Source organism: Carcharodon carcharias, chromosome 8 (genome assembly GCF_017639515.1).
Source record: "Carcharodon carcharias isolate sCarCar2 chromosome 8, sCarCar2.pri, whole genome shotgun sequence".
Taxonomy (NCBI): Eukaryota; Metazoa; Chordata; class Chondrichthyes; order Lamniformes; family Lamnidae; genus Carcharodon; species Carcharodon carcharias.
Genome location: NC_054474.1, coordinates 164,743,403 through 164,768,104, shown reverse-complemented (window position 1 = coordinate 164,768,104; position 24,702 = coordinate 164,743,403). Strand labels below are relative to the sequence as shown.

The window sequence follows — 24,702 nt, the reverse complement described above, 5'->3', positions numbered from 1 at the left end:
TAGCAGCAAGAAACAGTCAGTGCTCCCATACCCTGGTCGCCTCCAGTCCACATGAGGACAGTACCGGTATTAAAGCAATTTATTTACTGTCACTCGACTAGAATAAGGGTTGATGCGCTGTTCTTTCACTTTTGTGAACCGGGGTTCCATTTGAGCCCAGTCATAGGGAACAGCAGTAGGCCATTCGGCCCCACGAGCCTATCCCATCGGTCACTGAGATCGTGGCTGATCTGCAACCTAACTCCATGTACCCGTCTTTACCCATATTCCTTTAATACATTGAATAACAAGAAATTTTAGATGTAAACAATGTTACAATTGATCTGGCATCAATTGTTTTTTTATGGAAAAGATTTCCAAACTTCTACCACCCTCTCTGTAAAGAAGTGTTACCTCATTTCATTCCTTAAAGGACTGGCTGTATTTTTAAACTATGCCCTCTTATCTTAGACATGCCAGCCAGTGAAAATAATTTCTGTCTTTCTTCCCACTATCCCCCTCCTCCTCCTACCCCCACCCTCCTCCTGATCCTCCCCCTCCCCCACACCCCTCCCCCAACCCCTCCCCTCCACCCCCTCCTTCTCCTCCTGCCCCCTTCCTCCCACCTCCTCCTGCTCCCGCCCCTCCTCCCGCCCCCTCCTCCTCTTCCCACCCCTCACCTCCTCCTCCTCCTCCCACTCCCCTCCTCCTCCTCTTCCCCTCCCCCTCCCCCTCCCCCTCCTCCTGCCCCCCTCCTCCTCCTCCCACCCCCCGCCCCCTCCTCCTCCTCCCACCCCCCCTCCTCCTCCTTCTTCTCCTCCTCCTCCTGTGTTAGCAGAAGCCAAAAGCGGCCTTAAAATTGATTCAAAGCAATCTCCCTCTAAGAGTTGTATTTGCCCCTCAATGGCCTTGGTGGCTGACCCTTTACCAATAGCCAGCTGGCCAATCACATTCTAACTATGTTTGAGTGTTAAAGCCTGGAACTCGCTAGCTTTCAGATTTCCAGGGAGATGCCCAATTTTGGTGCTCCCTTGGACCTATTCTGCCCTAAATTAAAATTATAAGTCAGATGGACTCCGTTTGAGTGACTTGAATTACTGTACATCCTGGCCCAGCATTGAAACCATGTATTCCTCACTCTAAGGACACATCGATGTATTATCCCTCAAGAGCAGGTTAAGCACATTTACACCTGTTGAAAGAACTGGATGTTTGAGGATTTTTCTTGATGTTGTAGACTGCCTTGAGTTCTCTTGAGTTCACACAGGGAGTATCAGTTAACCCACTCGACCAGTCTGTTTTGTAATGATACTAAGTTTGAAATATACAACTGACAGGTTTTCCTTTGGGGAACTCAGAACAGTACGAGCAAAATTTGTTTTGGCTCCTGTTCTGGACAGGGAGCAGGCACAGCTCAACAACAAGCCAAGAAACAACCCTGGCATGTAGACCAAGTCATAGCTGGGGATTGGTTCTTCTAGTTATGGTTGTGGGGGGGGGGGGGGGGGTGTCAAAGCTCAAATATTTGGACAGATTGTTTTTGGTAATTTACTGGCCAGTAAAGCATTGTAAATAAATGTGTGTATATATAGATATATTTATTGAGAATGATAAACCGCTATTGTATGACCCTACTGAAAGTACCTGCATCGTGTTAATGATAAACTGTCACTTCAGATTTGAACACCATGTAAAATCACTCGCTATCCTGCAGGTATCTGATTTTTGCATAAGCAATGGTCGTCTTTATAAATCAATCATTGGGAAACTGTTTGATTGGACCTACTGGCAATAGTGAACTTAAGATACATGTACAATGTACTAGTGTCTGATGTTAATCATTTTTCCGCTAGCTGCAACATCACCTTGCGCCAAAACATGTAATTTTAACAAGCACCTTCCTTGTGCCCCGATCTCTTGGTGATAGTTCAGGAGCCGTGCGGGGGAGTGTTGAACTGTTGCATTTTCATCGTGCTCCCAAATAGTATTTAATTTTTCCTCATGGGACATTGCAGCACAGGTGCTATGTACAAACTGACCCATGGCTATGTGTGTCTCTCTCTGTGCTGCGCAGTGCTGTATCAAAGAATGGCAGCGTTGCTCCTAAACACAACAGCATCATTTTTGACTATCCTACCAAGAAAAGTTATCTTCCTTTTGTTTGTAAAGTTCTCTGATTCCAGTCAGGACCTCAGCTATAAGAGGAGCCTGTATCAGAGTCTGTGCCACAGTCCAGCCCCTTAGTCTGTTCAAGTGTCAATTCTCACTCATAGCTTGGGCCTATGAACCTCCGTAAAGATAATATTGAACAGTATAATGCTATTCCGCCATGCTCATACTGCTTTTGGTAATGATTGCATATTATACACAATGATGGCACTTAACCTGTGTGCGAATGATGAGCAATTTGTGCAGCAATACGACCCTGGCGTGCCCATGCGTTGCCAAAATGATCAAACTCATCAAACTTCGTGGTGTTCAGTGTCACTGTTGTTGCTAACATCATTAAACTTTCTTTGGTAGTGCAAACCCACATTTGTAACTAGTGTAACTTTGGAGGATTAAACTATCAGAAAGATTTGCTATGTAGCAAATAGTGATCCGTTGGGGGTTAAGCTGCCGAAGTCGACCTATTTCTGCTGTCTTTGTATTAGCCCAGTATTATGTATGTGCCACACAAGCAAATGTTGTACTCCACGTGTCTCTCCATTTTATCATCTAGCTACTTAGTCATTTTGTGCACTGGGGTAACAAGGTGCCTTTGCCCTCTCCTGCAGTTTGCATGGGGCTGAGCTGGAAAATTGAGCACAATAGCTGAGTAATATTACAAGGGGCAACAGAGAGTAAACAAAGATCTGATGGTAAGCTACAGCCAAACAACCTGTACCTCATGACATCACACAATGTACAAGGATGCGACAGCTCACAAGGCAAATGGGTTTTCACGTGCATTATTGATATTATACTGAGAACAAGATCAAAAATGTGGCCTTAAAAGGAAGACGTCCCACTGTGAAATTATGGTCGGCTTTGAAGTCTTGTATTGTGCGATGTTCCTAGATAACACTTGTTCATGGTAGCCGGAGAAGAATAATTTGTTTCACAAACCCATTTCAAGCTGATTCCATTTTACTCAAATTCTGAGCCACATTAGCAGCTGGCTGATGTGCCACCAGTGATTTTCCCTCAAACTCCAACACAGATAAGTATATAAGCTAAAGTCTGCTGCTCTTTGTACCTCATTAAACAAAACTAATTTACGCCAGAGGATGTCCCTTATTAGTCGTGCATCCAAATTCTGCTTCTCAGTTCACCTTGGAGATTGTGTCCTGACCACATCCCATCAAACAGCAACCTTGTCCTTGAAGGTACGTTGAGTCTGTAACAGCAATAGGTTGGCACTGGAGCAGCTGTAATTAATTATATATCTCTCTGAAAATCAGTAAAACGTAAAGAACAAGCTTCCCAGATGAGAATCTTGCATGGAGGTTGGTCTTAATGTTCTATTCCAGCTGGTAATTTTATAGCCTTGTACATATTGCAATTAATTAATGCATTTGCTAAATTGCTGTCACTGAATGCACAGCAATAGACATGAGCTACTTTTGTTCCATTTTTTGTTGTCACCTCAGTGGGAGAATGTTGATGAGGTATTTTGGCATATGTAACAAAAGACTGTTTTTATTTTTTTTCCTGCAAATACCTTGAGACATATAGAGACTGACAGCATAGTTAGGAAACCCTGACACAGCTATAATTTAATCAGATTATCACTCAATTATTGTACATGATTGGTCTCTAAAAAGATGTTTGATTTATATTCCAGGGACTTGCAGCATCTTAGATCTTGAAGCAATTTTCTATATACTTACAAGACAGATTATATCTTTTGCTGTTCGGGATTGTTCCACCCATGTATCATACATGGTGTAAGGCAGCGCACAAGGTTGACGAATTGAATTCCAGGCATTGCACTGTGGTAACACTCTACTGAAACAGGAGGTCATGGGTTCAAGCCCTGCTCCAGTGACCCACAGACATAATCGAGAATGGCAGCTCAGGGCTGAACTATAGGCAAATATTGCACGGTCAGAGGTGATATTTTGCAGGTAACTCTGAGGTGAACATTAATGATGCCAAGGGATTATTTGAAGATGACCAGGGGAGTTGCCTTGACCAACATTTATCCCTCAACCGACACCAATATAAATATCATCTGGACATTCATCTGACTGCTGTTTATGGCACTTCAAAAGCATACCCTAAATGCAAATTCTTTTTAAAATTTAGAAGTATAGCTGTTGCATGAACGTTGTTTGTTTCTTTTCAGTCCTACATGCTAAACAGAGGTAACTTGTGAGGGAAATGTACATCCTTTTCATTAGATTAAAACGTTCTGTCTCTCAGTTGTCTAAGCGTCAACACCACTCGCTCTTGGTCAGTCACTGCATAGGTCAGATATTGTTCAGAGGGCCATGGAAGCTCAATCATTGAGCACATTCTAGACAGAAATCAATAGATTTCTGGATACTAATAACACCAAAGGACATGGGGATAGCACAGGCAAGTGGCATTGAGGTAGGTGAACAGCTGTGATCTAACTGAATGGCAGAGCAGGTTCGATGAGCCAAATGGCCTAGTCCGCCTATGCTCTGTGCTCTATCAGTCATGTTTCTGCCCTAGTTAAGAAGAATAGACTGCCTATTCTATTCTAGTAGAACATTTCAGTTATATACAGTGACCCTCACCTTCTTTAGTGCTATCTAGTGATAGGAGCTAAATGTTTTATACTGTAGAAGAGAGGGGGTGGAGCAGATGGAACAAAATAGAAGCTTAGGGATAGTTGGAAGCTTCTAATCCCTTTTGTTTTGTGTCCATGACATCTTTGTCAAATCTCTCCTGAGCTCCCACTTATCTCTGATCTTCTATTTTGCTCCACCCTCCTCTTCTACAGTATATCACATTTCTACCTCTCTTCAGCTCTGAGGAAGAGTCATACAGACTCAAAATGTTAACTCTGTTTCTCTCTCCGCAAATGCTGCCAGTCCTGCTGAGTTTTACCAGCATTTTCTGTTTTTATGTCACTGGGGTAGATTTTTGAGTTTCATTTATCTGGTGAAGGAGGTTGTTGTCCTTTATAGAACCTGTCATTGATTTCTGTAAAATGCAAATAATGAAGTTCTGAACACTGACCCTCTTCTTCAGCCCTGAATGAGTAGGGGAATGTGTCACTGGAATTATGGACACCGATTTAATTGAACCATTTACATCTGGACAGAGTAATACAGAGGCAGTATTCAGAAAGGATGAACATGGAAATGTGGGTGATAGGTGGGAAGGCAAGTGGTGAGGATGACACAAAGAGTCGACAGAGGGTTTTAGACAGGTTAAGTGAGTGGGCAAAAACTTGGCAGAATATAATGAGGGGAAAATGTGAGGTTATGCACTTTGGCAGAAAGAATAGAGGAGCTGAATATTACTTAAATGGAGAAAGACTGCAGAAAGCTGCGGCACAGAGGGATTTGGGATCTTCGTGCCTGGATCCCAAAAAGCTAGCATACAAGTTCAACAGGTAATAGGGAAGGCAAATAGAATGTTGGCCTTTATTTCAAGGGAAATGGAGTATAAAAATAGGGAAGTCTTGCTAAAACTTTACAAGGCACTAGTTAGATCACACCTAGAATACTGTGAACAGTTTTGGTCCCCTTATCTAAAGAAAGATGTACTGGCTTTGGGGGTAGTCGAGAGAAGGTTCACCAGGTTGATCCTGGGTATGGAGAGATTTTCTTACGGGGAGAGGTTGAGTAGGTTGGGCCTGTACTCATTGGAGTTTAAAAGAATGAGAGGCGACGTTATTGAAACATGTAAGGGGGCTTGACAGGGTAGATGCTGAGAGGCCTTGTGGCAGAGTCTAGGAACAGAGGGCATAATCTCAGAGTAAGGGATCATCCATTTAAAACTGAGATGAAGAGGAATTTCTTCTCTCAGAGGATAGTGAATCTGTAGAATTCATTACTGCAGAGGGCTGTGGAGGCTGGGTTGTTAAGTATATTCAAGGCTGAGAGAGACAGATTTTTAATCAGTAAGAGAATCAAGGGTTATGGGAAAAAGGTAGGAAAGTGGAGTTGAGGATTATCGAATCAGCCATGATCTCATTGAATGGCAGAGCAGACTCGATGGGCCGAATGGCCTACTTCCGCTCCTACGTCTTATGGTCTTATGTGGTAGTGTAGTGGCTATGTTCTAGGATGAGTAATCTAAAGGCTGAGTTAAGGAGTCATGAGTTTAAATCCCATCATGGCCATTTGCGAATTCAAATTTAGCTTTAAAAACTCTGGAAATAAAAAGCTAGAACCAGCGGAAGTAACTGTGGTCAAAAATAAACTGGTTCACTCATGTCCCTTCGGAAGGGAGATCATCCATCCTTACTTTGTCCACTATGTGACATCAGTCCCATGCCTCCTTAGTCAACTCTTAACTACCCTCTGAAGTGCCCTAACAAGCCGCCCAGTTCTAGCAAACTGTTATCACTACTAGTTCAAGTAGGAGGTTTGCAAACACTTCAGGCTGACTAGGGATGAGCAATAGATGCTGGTCTTATCAGCAACACTTACATCCTGGGAATGAATGTTAAAAAGAAAGGCAGGAGCCACTGAATGGCATTTTCTCATTCCTGGCTGCTTATGCTAGGAATCAAATCTCATAATACGCTTTGACAAATTGAGTCCATCATTTATTTTATCAAGTATTCCCTCTTGGTCAGCCACTGGGTGTATCGGAAGATCATAATAGTTTTCATAAAGTATGCATTCCCCTGCATTGTGTTGAGTCTGACCTGCAGCTGAGAATACAACAACTTCCTGCAGCTCCCCCACCGCTATCACCCCCCCCACCCTCCCCCCCACCACCCCCCCCCCCGCTCCGCCCCTCCGCCCCTCCCACCAACCCCCGTTGACGAGACATCCTGAGAATCTGCGTCAGTACTTTCACATCGAACAGCACACCTGCTGGGATCTGAACTTGCTGCTTCTTCCATTTCATTCAAAGGCCCGGTAAGTCAGTAAAGCACTAACTCAGTAACGTGTTCTAGGTTTATTTCCGACGTGGTAAAACTTGTAATACAGTTGAATGTTTTCATAGAAGTGGGATTTTCCTACAAAAAAGGGTTTGCTTATGATGATGAAGCAATCTGGGTTTCAGAGGGCTGTGGTTAGAATGCTTTGTGCTTAATAGCTGTTCTCCAATTGACAGAAATTGCTTGCATTCCTTTGAAATTACTGGGGACATGGTTTTCTTCAAGAAAATTAGAAAAAGTCTAATATTGGATATATATGTATACTGGATATCTGAACTAGTGATTCTGTTGTGTGTTTTGGCAGTGTTTCTTGTTTCACTAGCCAAATGATAATATTCAAGTTAGAGTGCAACTTATCAGTTTTGAAGAGCATTAGTGTTAGTACTCCATAATGTGTGATAATCTTGTACTTAACCGTGAATAAATGGTATAAAATGCTAGATTTGTGCAATTTCCTGTGGCCTATGCTGGACAAAGCCTTGAAACCAAGGAACCAAACTCCAGCAGCACTGCATTATTGTGATTCCTTAGGAATGAGATTTGCTCATCCGTATAAACACAGCTCCTTTTATTTAATTTGTCAGTCTTGCCGGGCACTCTTATTACAAACATACAAACTATAATGAACAGGAAAAGGGCCCTTCAGCCTGTTCCCCCACAAATATGCTGACTTGGAATCACAGTATACACACTCAGCATCTCACCAGGAAACCATGTGATCTTCTGGGAGAGACAAAAAAAAAGACTGGAAAAACCCGGAGCAGTTAGGAAAAAAAATCTGGAAGGAAAATTTCTTTCCAACTCTCTTATCGCAATCTAAACTTGACTTATGATGTGGTTTCTGAGGTATAGCTTCTTCTTATGGTGCCCACGGACAGTCTATACATGGCCCAGCCAGAACTGGACACATTTTTGCACCTTGTTGTTGAATTCAGCAAGATCTGCAACAGTGCAGGGTTCCCCTAGTGATAGGCATTGCAGGAGACGTTGCATAGTCTGTGGCTCAGTTCCACATTCACACGTTGTTGGACTGGTTGAATATCCCCATTTGCTTAGTGACACCTTTGAATGACCTACACCAGTCCTAAGTCTGTTAAGGCACTTTCAGGTTGCCCAGTTGCAATTAGCTCCTGGGGGAAGGTAGAATTTCCATCGAGACTGGTGAGCCTGTCTTTCCACAAGGCGATGAGGGCTTCAGATGGGGTTGATTGTAATGGAACAACACTGTTCATAAAGCTCTTCCTTGACTTTAGGCGGCTGGGTGTAGGTGTATGACCATGTAGAGGGTGCCTCTCATCTGATGTTTGACAAAGTCGCTCTTTCTTGCTGGCTACCGTTCTTCTTATATTAGGGGGAGTGATACCCGCCAGGATATAGGCTGTTGGTGTTTCATGGTTTTAAACAACCTGTGATAAATCGGCAGCTTGCATTCAGAACGGCATCCATCTTCTTAGCTTGAGTAGATCTTTCCCATGCAGGGCAGGTGTATTCAGCAGTGGAATAGCAAAGAGCAAGTGCACTGGTTCGATATATGGTTGAGATATAGCCAGACTCAAATATTCTACAAGTATTCTAATCTGTCCCAGGACCTCTACCTGTGTAGTGCCAGCAGAGGTACCTGTATGGGAACCAGCCCTGCACAAATGAAACAAAAAGGAGATCCAAATGAAATCTCTCAATTGTAAACCTAAAGTCTGTGAATGTGAAAATTTTGTTAAGTGTACAGCTAACCTAAACCCAACATCATTAAACATGGCATTAGGGGAAAGGACATTCCTGGCAAAGTACGGCCAAATTCTATTTAGTCTATTATTTGAGAGCAGGGCTTGAAGCCAGAGCTTTCTGAGGTAGAGAGGAGACTGCTGACCTCTGAAAGGTCTGATTATCAAGTACAGATCGCAATGGATCTGCAGTTAGGTCTCTCGGATACATTATAGTGATCTTAGTGGGCAGCGCGAGTCAGCCCCATAAAAGTAAGATGCTTAGACCACTTGGGGCAGTGACTGACGCCACTGAACCTGAGAAGGTATTTGCAGTAACCAAAATTCTAACAAGCACTTAACCAAAGCCTCGGGGCAGTACGCCACAGCTAATGAGTTACTTTTGAAGTGGAGCCATTTATTTTGTAGGCAAATATTTGGAAGGCAGTTTGCATCCAACAAGGTCTCACTATTGGAAATGAGATGGATGACCAGTTAATCTGCTTTTGGCAGTGTTGGTTAAGAAAGGGCACTCTGAGTGCCAAGAGATGTTTTACATTCATCTAAACAGAGAGGGGCTCAGTGTAACATTTCATTTCAAAGGATGGCACCTCCAACAATGCAGCACTCACTCATTTGTGTCAGTGTCAGCCTAGATTAAATGGTCTAGTTTCATAATGGGGCTGAAAATATGGCTTTCTAACACAGGGGAGAGTGATTCCAGTGACCCTGTATGTAAGAGTACATTTAATTCTTCAAGAATTCTGTCCACCAATATGCTGCATGCACTTCTGAAGGCCATGCAACACTCAATGTCTGTATCCTCTGAGACATGTAAATTCAAGGAATAAAGAACAAGGTCTTTATTAGTTGAATTTATGTAAATACCTCATCAAGTCTTCAGGGGATCCCAACGCAGTTTACAACCAATGGATGAATCTGAAGTGCAGTCACTAGCAGAAGTATAAAGTGCAGTCATTCATGTACATGTATACATGTGCGTCTGTGCATGGATTCATAGGAGCTCACTGGATCGGCCACTTAATTAATGAATGAAATCTAACTTATTTGCTATTTTACGTGCATAGTGTCAATGATCGTGTGAGAAGCTGTGGAGAAATTCACAGCTAGCTCTCCTGGAGCAGAAGAATTGTGTGGGAGGCATTCCCTGTGAAAGAAAGTTAAAAGGGAAGGTGAATATAGCCCAGTGACCATTTGTCCTTTTGTCTCTTTGAAAATTCATTTTATTTGGATTTGTGTAGACTGCATTCCCAGTTTCTGCGATGAATTATAAATTCTAATATGCTCATTACAGGCACATTCAGTTCTTATGTTTAGAAAGGCATGTTATCTGAAGAATTCCAGAGTGCCTAGAATATTGCAGGCAGGCTGAATATTTATCATTAACATCTGATTAATAATAAAATAGGAAGGATGGACATTTCTGGCATTTGGTGACTAAATTATTAAGTCCATTACTGCTATTAAAAACGTTTCATGGATAAGCATAGATGATCGTCTGCTTTAAACAGAGGAACAATCCTCACAAAATATGTTATTCTGAAAGCCATCTGGTGCTATTGTAAGAACGAGGATTTAAAAAAGGAAACTCCTGCATTGTTTCTAGGGACACAATTCATTTCTGTTAAGTCCAGGTAGACAGCTGACTTGAATTATGTTGCAGCAGACAGGCTATTACAGTCATGATTAAATCAGGGACAACAGTGGCATTTCCAGCTGTTGTTCCGAGATGCTTTGAATACATGTTGTAGATGGACAGAAACCAAAGCACAATAACGCCAGTGGGACTATTTTAAACAGCACGTAGTCCTCTGCTACTCTGAATGAACATGTGTACAATCATTATTTGGCAGATTGCTGCCACACCTCACTACAGTCCTTAAACAATTAACAGACTATCACTCAGAGCTTCTCGGGATCAGGAGCACTTGCCAGCTCTCTCCTCACTGCAGAATAGTAAACCAACAACAATAGATGCAAGAAGACCCAAAAAGACAACTAAAATGCACAGTAAAATTCTGCAGCATAAATAACTAACCAAATTATAAGTTGTTGTTTGTCGGTGACTTTGATTTGAATTCTTGATCAAGTAGGTTCCTTTGATGAAAACCAAAGACGAATTCTCCTGTACTTACTTGCAATGAGGGCATTTTAGTTCCGGCACTCATTTTTAAAGTAAGCATTTAAAAAATGTACCAAAATGTGTTCTGGTGAAGAGTCATACAGACTCGAAACATTAACTGTGTTCCTCTCCGCAGATGCTGTCAGACCTGCTGAGTTTTCCCAGCTATTTTTGTTTTTGTTTCAGATTTCCAGCATCCGCAGTATTTTGCTTTTATTATACTAAAATATTCTGCTAGCTTATGTTATTTGCAGTGAATAGGTGAATTGTGCTACCATCAGTTTTATGGAACATGGAAGTAGACTAAAAGCCCCTGTCTTAAAAGGTCACCCACTGCTGCTCTTTGTGGCAAGTTCATCCCCCCAACGGTTTTAGCCCAGGTTGTTCTGGTTAGAGATGATGTGCAATGGTCACTCCATCTCATAGACTGGAAACAACCTCATCTTTCACAGCCTTTGGAATGAAGAGACTCATACCTTTTGGCTCAGTTACCTGGTTTTGCACTTGCTGGTACAACAACAGCTGCTTGCTTTTGTGTAGCGCTCCTCATGCACAATAACATCGAAGAGCACTTTATATTAAGGAAAACGAATCAGTGGATTTCATGTAGGAGGAGGAAAAGGAAGAAAAACAAGAGTCTTCAGCTTCAGCGACCAAATACAGGGCCAAAGAAAAGACTTGTCAGGAGACTTCAAAAGCCAAAAAATGGGTATAACCCAAAACTATTTTTACTTTTGAAATGGAGAGGGCTTAATTAAAAGGCTAAAAAACTGAAAGAATTTGAAAGTAGGTATTTTTCTTTAACAATGTAATCTTGGATCGTGGCTTTAAGACGTATTTAGCTCTGAGTTGAAGTAGTCTGCTGATCGTATCACTTCCTGATGAACCAGGTTGTCTGTACCAGCTGGAGAAATGTCCAGGGCCATTAAGGGAGAGTTCTGCTATTCATTTGGAAACATATTGAGCTTGATTTTGTGGTAATTATATCAGGCTATATGAGGCTATCAGCACTTACCCTTATCATGGGGTGAATCAGACAGCAACTTTTGTTGCCTTCACGTGCACAGTAAAAAACAGGAACCTGGAAGTTGTTGTCAGAGATACCCGTTCTTCCACGTGATGCACTGTTGCAGTCCTTTATGATAACTTGATGATAATGGCGTGAGCTTACTATACCTACCCGTTAGTTCTAAATTGTAAATGGCTGGAAAAATTAGGGCTGTGGTGTTAAGGAGGAAATGAGTTTTTAACAATATGCTAATTGATCATCACTACCGAACAACCTCTTCAGCCCTGATAAATTAATTTTGCAAGTGTGGAGTCACTTTCCCTCAGTTGAAAATTAGTGGCGGGATTTCTTTTTTTTTACTTTTTATGCGTCTCTCTTTAAAAATTTCTCTTGCAATCCCATCTGCATTACCCAATTTTTTTGGGCTTTCTGTATATCATTTAATTTATATTTCCTGCTTTATACTTCCTGATTTGGACTTGGCGTGTCTATGTGAAGATTCTTCAATTTTGTTGGTTGAAGAGCCTCACTGTTATTTGCAGTGTTCATGGACATCAAGGCTCCTGTTGAGGCCACTGTGATGGAAGAGATACCAGAGCAGAGGAAATCCACGCTGTTAAGATGTGGAAATTTTGTGAGCAGCTAATGGTGAGATGAAAAGGGTATGTCGTTCCTTCACCACTGAGTGCAAAATCTGGCCAATATTCATCTGTTTCTGACAGGTCTGCTGATTTAATGGGATAAAAGATGCTTTCATTCAGCTAAAAGCAAAATGTCTGAATGACATCAATGACCTAAAACCCATGGAAACCCCTGTGTATTAACCAAACATGTTACTAAATGCGTAGACTGGTTATTTTTTCTTTGTTCATCACTACAAAAGATTTTCTCATCGCACCTAGTGTAACAAAATCCATTCATATATTTATAGTCCACTATATATAGCCCACAGGCAACATCTCCTCCTGTCCTTCCACTGAGAATGATATCTCCCCTTATTAATTCTCTGCTGTAGCCATAACATTTTGGAACAGTATCTCGAGCATTCTTCAAAACAAATTTAGCCAGACTTTTATATTATCATCAGTGATGTCAAATAAAGAATAGAACAAAGTCTGCAACATGCGTTCATTTACATTTATTCATTCTGATTATTTATTCATTCATTCTGATTCGTTCTAAACTTCCTGGGGCTCGGAGGAGCACAATTTCAATGGCCACTTCTGCTTCAGATCCTCTTCTGACTTGACTTGATCTAGCGGGAAAGCTGCAGTGATTGTCTCGCACAGGGTCAGAGTTCAAACAGCTGATGATGTCACCAACACCTGATTTACATATTCGCAGAGAACCCTGCCAGTTTCAAGATGGATGCCTCAACCTGCCCTTCTGAGCAGACATTAAGATCGAAGATGGTGGGATCTAAGCAGACTGGTGACAGTTCCAACTTAATACCAGGCGGATGCAGTTAAATTTGTCCCCTAGATTTATTTTCTGAATATGTAGGGCAGTGAAATAGGAAACTCCCTCATCACACAGTGTTTGGATGTGACCTTCCCAGTCTCTAGAAAGTAGACATACTTTGGCGCAGCTTCTCATCACTGTGAACATGACATTTCAAAAGTACTTCATTGGCTGGAAGGCGGCTTGGGATATCCTGAGGTTGTGAAAGGTGCGATATAAATGTAAGTGTGATGGACTACTCTCCACTTGCCTGGATGAGTTCCCCTCCAAGCCACATACCATCCTAACTTGAAACGATATGGCCATTCCTTCAGTGTTGCTGGGTCAAAACCCTGTAACTGTCTGTCAAACAGCACCACTGGTGTACCTACACCAGATGTACTGCAGCAGTTCAAGAAGGCGGCTCACCAGTACCTTCTCAAAGGCAATTAGGGATGAACAAAAGTCTGGTCTTGCCAGCGACGGATGCATTTGAAACAAATAATATTTTTAAAAATACCCTTCTTACCTGACTACCTGAGTATCAATCTATTCAAAACCCTTTGGTGCTTTTGGTAGAGCTTCAAAACCATGCAAGTAGCCCAGATATGTGGTTGTCCATTTTAAATGCTACCTGGTGTCACATGGGTTATGGAAAAAAACATACCCTAAGTAAAACATTATACTGGAAGTGTTTGTGTAATGGTGCAGATGTAGACAGACAAAGGAGGTCTGAATTTTTTCAGACAGTGAATTCTTTTAGTGTTTACTGCTTTTTAAACAACGACAGTGGACCCCCAGAGCAAGATTTCTCTGTAACAACTGGCATCTGTATTAAGGCCTGGTATCTGTTGTGGAAGAAGTAACATCAGTTTGTGCCCCCAACTGCCCATGCATGATATTTTCAAGAAGGGATCTAGAGCTGTGTGTTGTAATGACTTGCTAAGTATAGTCTTAATAGAAGTCTTAAAGCCCTGGGATATGAAATGGAAGGGAGCTATTAGCCTCCTAATTATGCAAGGTTTAGATGGCACATTGGATTTAACATCCCGTAATAGTTATTTAAGAAAAGCTGTCATTTATTTTATAGAACAAGGTTTGCACTAAATGGTATAACATGGGTTGTTCCATCATCTATGTGCATGGAACTGATGTATATGTCATGTAGACTGGGAATACATTATCTGAATGCATCAATTCAATGCTTTATTGGTAACGAGGGAATTACCATGTATCATAAAATAAGTCGGGAAAAACAATTAGGAAGTGTAAAGTATGTTTTTGAAGCATAATAGAACAGATTGTACTCTGATGGGAATCAATCTCCTGTGGTGTTGCCATGGAGAAAAATAATAAAACAAAAGGTCTCTTTCTTTAACTATCTCTCTGTCATTCTAATTTCTTCAGTCTCTCTCTCCCGCTTTCTCTTTTTCCTACATACACACGCAGTGTGTCACTCACTTTCTGTTCATTCTTGCACAAGGAACAAACTTGCATTGTGACCATCATACCTTGAGGACAATATAAAGCGCTGTCCAACCACTGAACCATCAGTCTTGTTTTGCAGCCAAACATGGGAGTTTATTTGTTGCCTCCAAGTCCCACAAACACAAAGTGAGATAAATAAATGGTTAACGAATTCCTGGAGTTGTTTGAGGGGGTGATTATTGACCAGGACGCTGAGAGAATGCTGTACTCTGAAAAGTGCTGTGAGATTTTTCACTGATCGGAACAGACAAGTGGATGACTGGTTTCATGGCTCATTTTGAAATGCCACACTCCATCAGCACCAAGCTCCCACTGAACTTCAATAAAAGAGCACCTTAGATTATATACTGTACTCAAACCCCAGTGTAGGACTCGGAATCGCAATGCTGATAGGCTTAGATGAAGTAGGGTGGGAGGTGTCTTGTCTGGAACATAAACAGTTAAGTGGAATGTCCTGTTTCTAAGTTGTAATTTCTATTTTCTGAATCATAGGTGAAGGTGCTCCAATCTGATTCCATTTGCTGCTGCACCTCCATATCTTTGTCCAGCTCTTTTTTATTCTACCCCTCCTGTTCGGAATTGTCTCCTTCTCTCCATCCCCGTCTCTAAGGGCTTCACCATTTCTGTGCTGCTAATGCTTTTAAACCCATTATGTGTTATTCAGTAAGGAGCAACAATGCATCAGTGTTGATTTTGTACAAGGGCTTCACATTACTCAAGTGAAACACTGGGTGGAATTAAGTCCCAGCAATGCTGGTCCCCCTCACCAGAAGTAGGAGCCTCCCCCGTTGCTTCTGTGCAGACAGTCTGACACAATTTAAGTGCATTCGGCCACTTAACTAGGCCAGCATCGGTCTTCTTGTGAGATCAAGGACTGCCGAGGGAGGAAATCCTGCCCCCCCCCCCCCCGCCCCGAGAGCTGCCGGCCAATCAGAGGTTGCAGCTCTCCATTGTCAGCGATGGCTGCTGCCGATATTGCTCTGGGGCTTAACACTGGATCCCTGAATACAGGTGAATAGGACGGAGTGGAGGTCTTGCGGAGGGGGTCCCGGGGTGGGGGGGTGTGGGGGCTTGGGGGGCAGTTTCGGATGTAAGGTCATATGGGGGTGACTTATAGTGGGCCCCCTCCTTCTCAATGGCAGGCCCCTTCGATTGGCACCCCACCCCACCCCCACCCACCACCCCCCCAAATGATCCTGAAGGCCTTTGGGAGTCAGGGGAAACCTGTGTAAGTCCTGTTAAACCCATGAGCCATCACTAAATCCCAGTAGGCTCACAGATAAGTGGCTCCTTCATGAGCCTATCTGGCCTCCCCCCTGGCCAGCTGGTGGGATTGCCTGGCACTGGAATTGGCACTTGCCTGGAATGAGACAACGCTTTCACAACGTTTTGGCTTCACATGAAGCCTTATAACTGCAGGCAATCCTTGACATTAGAATTTTGAAGCTGGTTCGATGTCAGCATTTCACTGACTCCAGCTGGGAAGCAGTTCTTCAGCAGCAAGTACACTTCAAAGTGTGGAGGTTGAAAACAAGTATTAGCAAGCTATTCACTAATGGATGCTGGTCTTGGCTAAAACTCCCCCTGTGCTTGCCGCACGCACACTTTTATTATTCTTTCATGGGATATAGGATGCGGGCATTGCTAGTTAGGCCACCATTTATTGCCCATTCCCTAATGGAAAAGGTGGTGGTGAGCCTCTCCACTCCATGTGGTGAAGGTACACCCACAGTGCTGTTAGGGAGGGAGGCTTGATCCAGTGCTAGTGAAGGAACAGCAATAGATTTCCAAGTCAGAATGGTGTGTATCTTGGAGGAGAATTTGCAGGTGGCGGTGTTCCCATGCATTTGCTGCCCTTGTCCTTCTAGATGGTCGAGGTTGTGAGTTTGGAAGGTGTTGTCAAAAGAGACTTGACAAGTTGCTGCAGTGTGTCTTGTGGATGGCACACACTGCTGCCACTGTGCAATGGTGGTGGAGGGAATGAAGGTTTAAGGCTGTGGACGGGGTGTCAACCAAGTGGGCTCCTTTTTCCTACATGTTGTCAAGTTTCTTGAGTGTTGTTGGAGCTGCACTCATCCAGGCGAGTGGAGAGTATCCCATCACACTCCTGACTTGTGCCTTACAGATTGTTGACGGGCTTTTGAGAGTCAGGAGGTATTATGACTGCAACCAATGTTAATTGCTGCACAAACCAAATCCCATAGGGAAACTTGGCTTATGGGCCCATATGGTGCTACACCTCACACCTTCAGATCAACAGCCCAACAGCTCAAATGATTGTAGCCAACCTAAGCTGTCCATGGTAACTCTCAAATACCTTTCTTTCCCTTTCATCTCAGGCTCCATTGCTTTCACACCTCTTTGAAACTCAAATCCTTCCAAATATAAGATCCTTTGTGTTTCCATCTTGTCTTTGCTTTTGGGTCAATAAAATATAATACCCCCTTTCTATTTACCTGTGGAATTCCTGCAAGATGCAAACATGTTTCTTGGCACCTCTGACTCCCCTTTGATTTTCAAACAAACTTTCCACTTATCTAAAAATGCAAATATTAGATCCAACCTGTTTACTTGCACCTCAAACCGAACACCTCTAACTTTTTCATGTTCCAAACCCTCCAGACAACCTGTCTCCTATTAGTCTCTGCCCATCTTAATTAAATCATACACATGCACACGCACAGTCTTTTCATAGAATAACACACTATTCCCCAAAAACATTTTTTAAAGCATCTATTTCTCATAGAGATGAGTTACTCCTTGCAGATTTCCCAGTCTCTGACCTGCTCTTGTAGTCACAGTATTTACATGGCTGGTCCAGTTGAATTTCTGATCAATGGTAATCCCCAGGATGTTGATAGTGGGGGATTCAGCGATGGTAATGCCATTGAATGTCAAGGGGTGATGGTTAGATTCTCTCTTGTCGGAGATGGCTATCGCATTACATTAATGTGGTGTGAATGTTACTTGCCACTTATCAGCCTAAGTCTGAATGGTGTCTAGGTCTTGCTGCATATTGACATGGACTGCTTCATATCTGAGAAGTCACAAATTGTACTGAGCACTGTGCAATCATCAATGGACATTCCCATTTCTCATTTATAGGAACTGTAACTGTATAGGTATCGAGTGTGAGAACCAGTTTGGTGGCAAATCTGAAATTCCTTCAAGCATTAAATTTAAACAGCTGTAAAACAGTCATTCCTTTCTTTCCTTAAAAAATTAGTTGATATTTAAGTATGTTTACACAGCACTCTTATTTCTCTGGACGTAGAGTGGTGTGATTGGGTAGCCTAAATCTACAAATAGTATATACTATAGCTGCACTACTGATGGATTAAACATCTGCTATGCATTCTGTGCTGTAATTACAGTCCTCTACTAAAAGGAACTGCACCTTCATTTGACATTGGCAGTGCTGGAGTCAGTGGCTCTAAACTAAACTGAACAAAATCTACACAGTAATTGGCACTGATGGATGTGGTCATGAACTTTTGTTTCAGTAGCTGAAATCTGGTGGCGCTCTGAGTGTATATGGATGAAATGACTTGAAACTGACTGGAATAATGTCAAATGTTTAGGACTAGGGAAATCATTTATGATCCAATGAAATAGTTTTGATGATTTTATTTCTCTTTCAAATTTCCTTCCTTGTGTCTGATGGGACTGACTCATCCTGGGGTAATGATGCAGTGGGTCCAGGCTGTGGTAGATGTCTAAACTAGAAGATAAGCGTCAGAAACCAGCTCATTCATGAGGTACTTCATAGTTGAGCCTAACATTCACACATACGTTTGCCATTGGAGTTGACTAATGTTGCTATCCAGAGCAAGAGTTCTGCCTATAAACCAAGGGGATTGAGTGCTCCACCACTGTCTAATTCACATCACCTAGTTCAGCGTAGAATGAGCAACAGACCTGGACCTCCTCAATCCGTGTGGTTCTGTTGTACACTGGCTAATGCATTATGCACCAAACCATAAGGAGGGACCTTGAGCAGATCTCTGTGACTGAAGCTTGAATTGTCTGAATGGTCAGTAATGCACAATGAAAAGCCACAATTCTATGAGCAGTCTAGTAAATCAAGAGGTTTTGCACAAGTGTTTACGCTGCTGAATTGATTGTACTTTCTTTCAGTTGGTGTGGACAGTGGTAGCAAAATCACAGTATTGCCTATCCCTAGATTCCCTGAGAAGATGATGGTAGACTATCATCTTGAACCCATGCATCCTTGTTTTGCTGGTGCTCTCACTGTCTCCGATCAATCCAAAGCTCCGATCCTGTCATGTTACAACAAATGTTCTGCTGTGACGCTTCTTGAGATGGAAGTCCTAAGATAATCAGTTGTCTGACTTTAATTGTAGCATTGGACATGATGGAATCTTTATTATGCCCATACTAATTAGGTACATAGTTTATAATGGTTATACAGTGAGCAAGAGATATTTAAGGAGAAGCTAGATAAGCACATGAGGCAGAAAGGAATAGAAGGATATACTGTTAGGGTTAGATGAAGAGGGAAGGAAAGAGGCTTATGTAGGTCATGAGGCTAGTATAGACCAGTTGGATTGAATGGCCTGTTTCTGTTTGTAGATTCTACGTAATCAATATACCAAATTGGACTGTGTAGAATTTATTATAGAATATAGCTATAAACAGCAGTAAAGCATGTTAACACCACATAGGTGAAGTTTAAAGGGCTGTAGAATGAACACACATGGTGAAGCAGGAAGTGGATATATTGCACACGGCTTTGTCTGAAAGAAGACCTACAGGAAGCCACATTCTTGTTGCCCCTAATCTCACTGGGAAAGCTGTCATTTTTATAGTAATCTGAGGAGGCATTTCAAAATATTTTTTCTGGACTTCACAATGTTTGGTACTGATTTTGAGTAAGCGAGAGAACGTGCATGTATGTGTCAGAAGGGGATTATGGAATCTGCTTATGGGTCCAACTTGCATTTGGTATGAGCCAGACTAACCTGCTTTATTTAAACACACTCCTCCACTGCTGTAATAAGAAGATCTGACTGATTTGTGTGTAGTGTGTGCTCACTTTATTCTGGCATGGATCTTTCAGCAGTACTTGCCATTACTCAAACTTACCCATAGTTACCACATCCTTCATGAAGCATTAATAAAACAACTTCTGGCAATTTTTTACTGCTTCCTAATGGATATATGTCGGACAAAAAAAAAACTTTGAATGTCTCACTTAATTCCATGTGCCTATTTCAGAGTTTATATTTAATAAGAGTCATTATTAATGCAGTAGAAGGTGCTTGTAATTTGAGCTGCTCCTGTTACTCATTTTAAGCTTTTAAAATTTTACATGTTTTTATTCTGTGTTTTTATTTGAACAGAATACTTTGTAAATTCTATTTTTTGCACTCATTTTCATTTTTCAAATCTTTCCTGATTCTTCTCTCCCTCCGTATTGCCTCTGAGCTACCTAGGAAGGCCAGTGAAGTTAACAGACTAAGGCATTAGTTGTCAGGGCAGAATGAGCAGCCCAGAATAGAAGCTACAGACAAAGTGGGGGCTGCCCAAGTCTAAGGAAGATGACTGGTGAAAATGTAGTGAGGTTGCTGATGATTTTTTTTTAAATTTACATCTTTAAATTCATGGGCAGGCCAAGATCACTTTTGTGGAAGGTGAAAGACTTTGGGTTGATGTTGACTAAAAATATTGGAGCCAGTGGGACACATCATCAAAAGATTTATTTTCACTTGGCCTAACTATGAAAACATTTCACTCTTTACAAGTGCAACTTCCCCAAAGTCTAGGAACAAGGAAAGCAAGCTGGAAATAAAATACACACATTTAAACAATTTATTTTTAACCAAATGGGTGGCTCACATTCGCCATCAGTTTAGCATCTTGGCTGCATTTAATTCCAGTAGCCTGGACTTGATAGATTGCTTAGCTTCTGAAATGCACCAGTCTGCCACTCTAAGCCAGCGCCAGTGAGGCTGATTGAGACAGTACTTCACAGTTATGTTGTCTTCTGCTATAAACTAACAGCTCCTCCTGTCTTCTGAAACAAGTACCCATGTACTATTTAGTTCAAACGTTCCGGTTATGTCAGCAGCCTTCCCGACCGTTTGAACCTTGACAGCCACTTCTTGCTTCTGCCAAGCAGTTAGGTTGATCAGTTCCTTCCTCCTTTCCTACGCAGATAAGAAATCACTAACCACTTGCCATTCTTTCCAGACGTAGTTTGCTGCCTTTGTTACTCATGTGACTTGTCCCTGTTTGACTGTCTGACTATTCACTAAGAAAGAAAGGCAGGTGATGGTGTGAAATAAGAAGGGGAATACAAGCATATTGGCTCATTTGTAACAACAGTTGTAGATATTATCAGCTCAGTTGCTCTCCTGTTGTAAAACAGAACTAGCATGGTCCAACATCTCATTCATAAATAAACAAACACCCCTTGACTCCATTGTGAATGCAATGCATACTACTGTTTTATGTGATTTTTATATATTGTGAAAGTGAAGCTGCTTTGATCGTTTCAAAATTTTGGGACTCGAACTCAAGTTCTGTCGAAGGGTCATGAGGACTCGAAACGTCAACTCTTTTCTTCTCCGCCGATGCTGCCAGACCTGCTGAGTTTTTCCAGGTAATTCTGTTTTTGTTTTTGTTTTATTTCAAAAACGTGTTGATTATGCACTTGTTTAGCAACAGAAAAAGAGTGCTACCACCGCACCGAGACTAGCTCTAGAATAGCACCAAAAAAATGAACTGGGTTTCCAACGGAGATTGTGAATGATTTGCTTTCCCTGCTCACGGGACAAGCTCCACAATTTTGTTTGATGGCTCACATCAATCACATTTGAGGTTCTAAATCAACACCGCAAAAGCAAAAGGAAATAAAACCCTTGTATTTACACAGCACTCCATCACAGCTCTAAAATGTGGCTAGCGGCTTCCCACACAATGAATGGTTTGGAGATTCAGTGACTTGGGTTGCTGCCTTTAACTGAGTCAAAAAAACAGATGAGGTGTGGCATGGGAAAGGACAGGGACTTATGGGGTTAATGTGTTTGGCTGTTTTACCCATCTGGTAATGCAGTATCATGGTCAAAATCCTGCAGCTGAGTGCCACTGCTATGGTACTACAGGGCTGGGAACGTTTAAATACTTGTGGCTTGAGTCAGTTAAATATGTTACTGGAGAAGAGAAAAGAAAGTCAGTTGTGAGCTCGAATCCTCAAAACGCTATTAAGTTGTCATGTGTTGACACCAGTTTTATTTCCATGTTTGCAATGCAACAGTTCCCTCAGGATTTTCAATGTGGAATCCCCTAGCTGCTGAGTCTAACTCTCCCCAGGTGATTTCCCCGAAAGGTTGGAGTTTGTTCCTATCTTTACAGAGAGTGAGGGCTTGTCAAACTCGTGCGATAAGTGGCCAATCCCTAGATCCCATTGCCATCTCATCGACAAGCATCTTGGACACCTCAATGCAAAACAGGGTATGGTATTGGAGTGAAATCATTCCATACTGAGTTACAGGACCTACCTCCTCTTTGACAGCAGCCTAACAAGGCCAGCAGGACCAAGGTCTGCATTTCTTTTTCACCAAGTCAGCAATCTAAAATTGGGCAATGAATTTTGTTCTGTAAACATTCACTGCGCTTTCCAGGATCTTGCAGTGAGATGGTTTAGTGGTGACAGAGGGAGGAATGTTGGCCAAGACTCCAGTTTAAACTCATACAAATTAACATGTAATATGTTCTTGTGATTGTTTTTGATTGGAAACCCATGCTGGGCTTGAAACCAACCAAGCAACTGAAGTAAAAAATCCACAGTAAAGTATAATTTGTAATTTAGTGTAAACTTCCCCAAGGAAACAATTGTTCATGACAGTGAGTTTCAAGCTAAATAAACAATGACTCTTTGGAACAACATGGTCAACTCCTAGTTCCTGACTAGCTCTTGTATGGAATGCTTTGCTGGAATGAACAAACAGCTCATAATCAGCAACATCATTAACAGGACTTTTAGAAATATGCAATGAGAGTTGAAAGCTACATTACTTTTGCATATTTTTCATACATACTGACATGACTAGGGTTGCAAACTCTGGCTGGACATATTCCAAGAGATGTTGGTGGAAGTGATGTCACAGAAAGCCAGCGCGGGTGGGTGAATTTCTTCACTGGCTCAATTTCTCATACACCCCACCATCTCACCCCACTCCCCTTGGCCGCTCTCCAAGATTCAGTTATTCAGCATGTATTTCACTTTTTAATTGTTCCTTTCCCTTCCCCCACAACAACCACCTCGGGATCTTTTAAATGTTTAATTCCAGTATGAGTCGTCCCAAGAGTAAAAGAGAACAAATAAAACAACACCCATGTTAAAAATTGGCAACGCTCCTGTCCCCGCTGTCTCTTTTGGTATTAAAAGTAATGCGTTTGAATCTTAACAACTGATACAGGTGCAGGAAAGGCCCAGGCTTCAAACAGGGCCTAGGCCATCATCTCCTGCTTGGTCGCTGCCATTCCACCACAGTCCTAGTGCCTGACATGTTACTGAGTTGAACATTTTGTTCTACAAAGCGAATATGACTTTGCAAAGAAAGGGTTGCTAAATCAGCAGCTTTGCTGGTTACACTGTCTTAAGGCAAGTGACCCTTTTGGGCATTTTTAATCAAGTCAATTTTTCTGGTCCAGCAGCAAGGTGGCTCTCCCTCTTACCTCTAGTCTCAGGTCTTCCTTTCAGCCACGAGTAAAGCTTTCTAGACTGGCTATTGGTCCTATACAGTTTCCAGGCATAGCCAGTTCAAAGCCCAGACAGCTTCGCCGAATTGCTCATTCTTTTACCTCCTGGCTCCTCCTTGGTTCTCCCGGTCTCTCTCTCTCTCTCTCTCGAGGTTGATGCGAGGCTCAGGCAGCGCCGGCGGGGAAAAGAAATAGGCAGCGGCGGCAGCAACATTCATGAGCGCAGTGCATGCGCGCAGTCCCGTTGCTTACATCCCAGGTTGTCAGGCTGAGGCTGCACGGTTGCTGCAAACACAATCGTTATTTGCTCGCGAGCGGATTGTGGCTGGGGCCTACCGAATTTACCGAATGGAATCTCAGAACCATCCTTTTAGAATCTCCGGGATCGCTTTTAATGGCTGCTTTGGGGAGATTGGCGAGTCTGGTAAGGCTCCTGGCCGTCCTGGGAGCGTTGGCGACCCAAGCAGCTGACCGTGTTTTAGTCCGCCCATACTTTTTCTCGCCAATTTCAGCTGTTGTTAGTTTCACAGGGAGCAGGGACTACCTGTGTTTTGCAATTGACGTTTCGGAACTTAGCATGAGAAGGAGGAATACGTGCAGCTCAACTCCCGCCCTGCATTTCGTGGGCTGGAGTAACAGACGTGTCCACTCCTGGTTTAGTCTTAACTTCACCAATCAGTCCCCTTAGTTTGGTGAGTTTAAAGCGCCTGGGCTGAGATTTCCTTCGGAGGAAGGGAGAGACAGGAGTGAGGATGGTGTGAAGAGGAAATGGATCTGTGTTCAGGAGATTGCAAGTTTTACATCACAGAGCCACAGAATCACAGAGTGCAGAAGAGGCCCTTCAGCCCCTCGAGTCTGCACCGACAACGTGAGAAACACCTGACCTACCTCCCTAATCCCATTTACCAGCACTTGGCCCATGGCCTTGAATGTTATGACGTGCCAAGTGCTCATCCAGGTACTGTTACATGTGTCACTGTTGGTGGATACTGAGAGCCTGCCCTTTTGCACATGGTGAAACTGCATTTTGTGTGTGTGGGGAAAATCTAGGCTTTCGCCTTTATGGGAAATCTCAGCTTTTCCGTGCACAGTACCATGTGTCCTGATGCTTTGTGTATGGGATTTTGCAGGTTTTAGGCGT

At 42.5% G+C, this 24,702-nt stretch overlaps 2 protein-coding genes across 4 annotated transcripts in view; one reads left to right on the top strand and one right to left on the bottom strand.

The window, feature by feature from the left end:
• The window catches only part of ralgps1 (Ral GEF with PH domain and SH3 binding motif 1), a 758,811-nt gene that overhangs the window by 361,472 nt on the left and 372,637 nt on the right, over window positions 1-24,702 (top strand). The window lies entirely within an intron of this gene.
• Window positions 1-24,702, bottom strand: part of angptl2b (angiopoietin-like 2b) — a 45,535-nt gene that overhangs the window by 4,185 nt on the left and 16,648 nt on the right. The window lies entirely within an intron of this gene.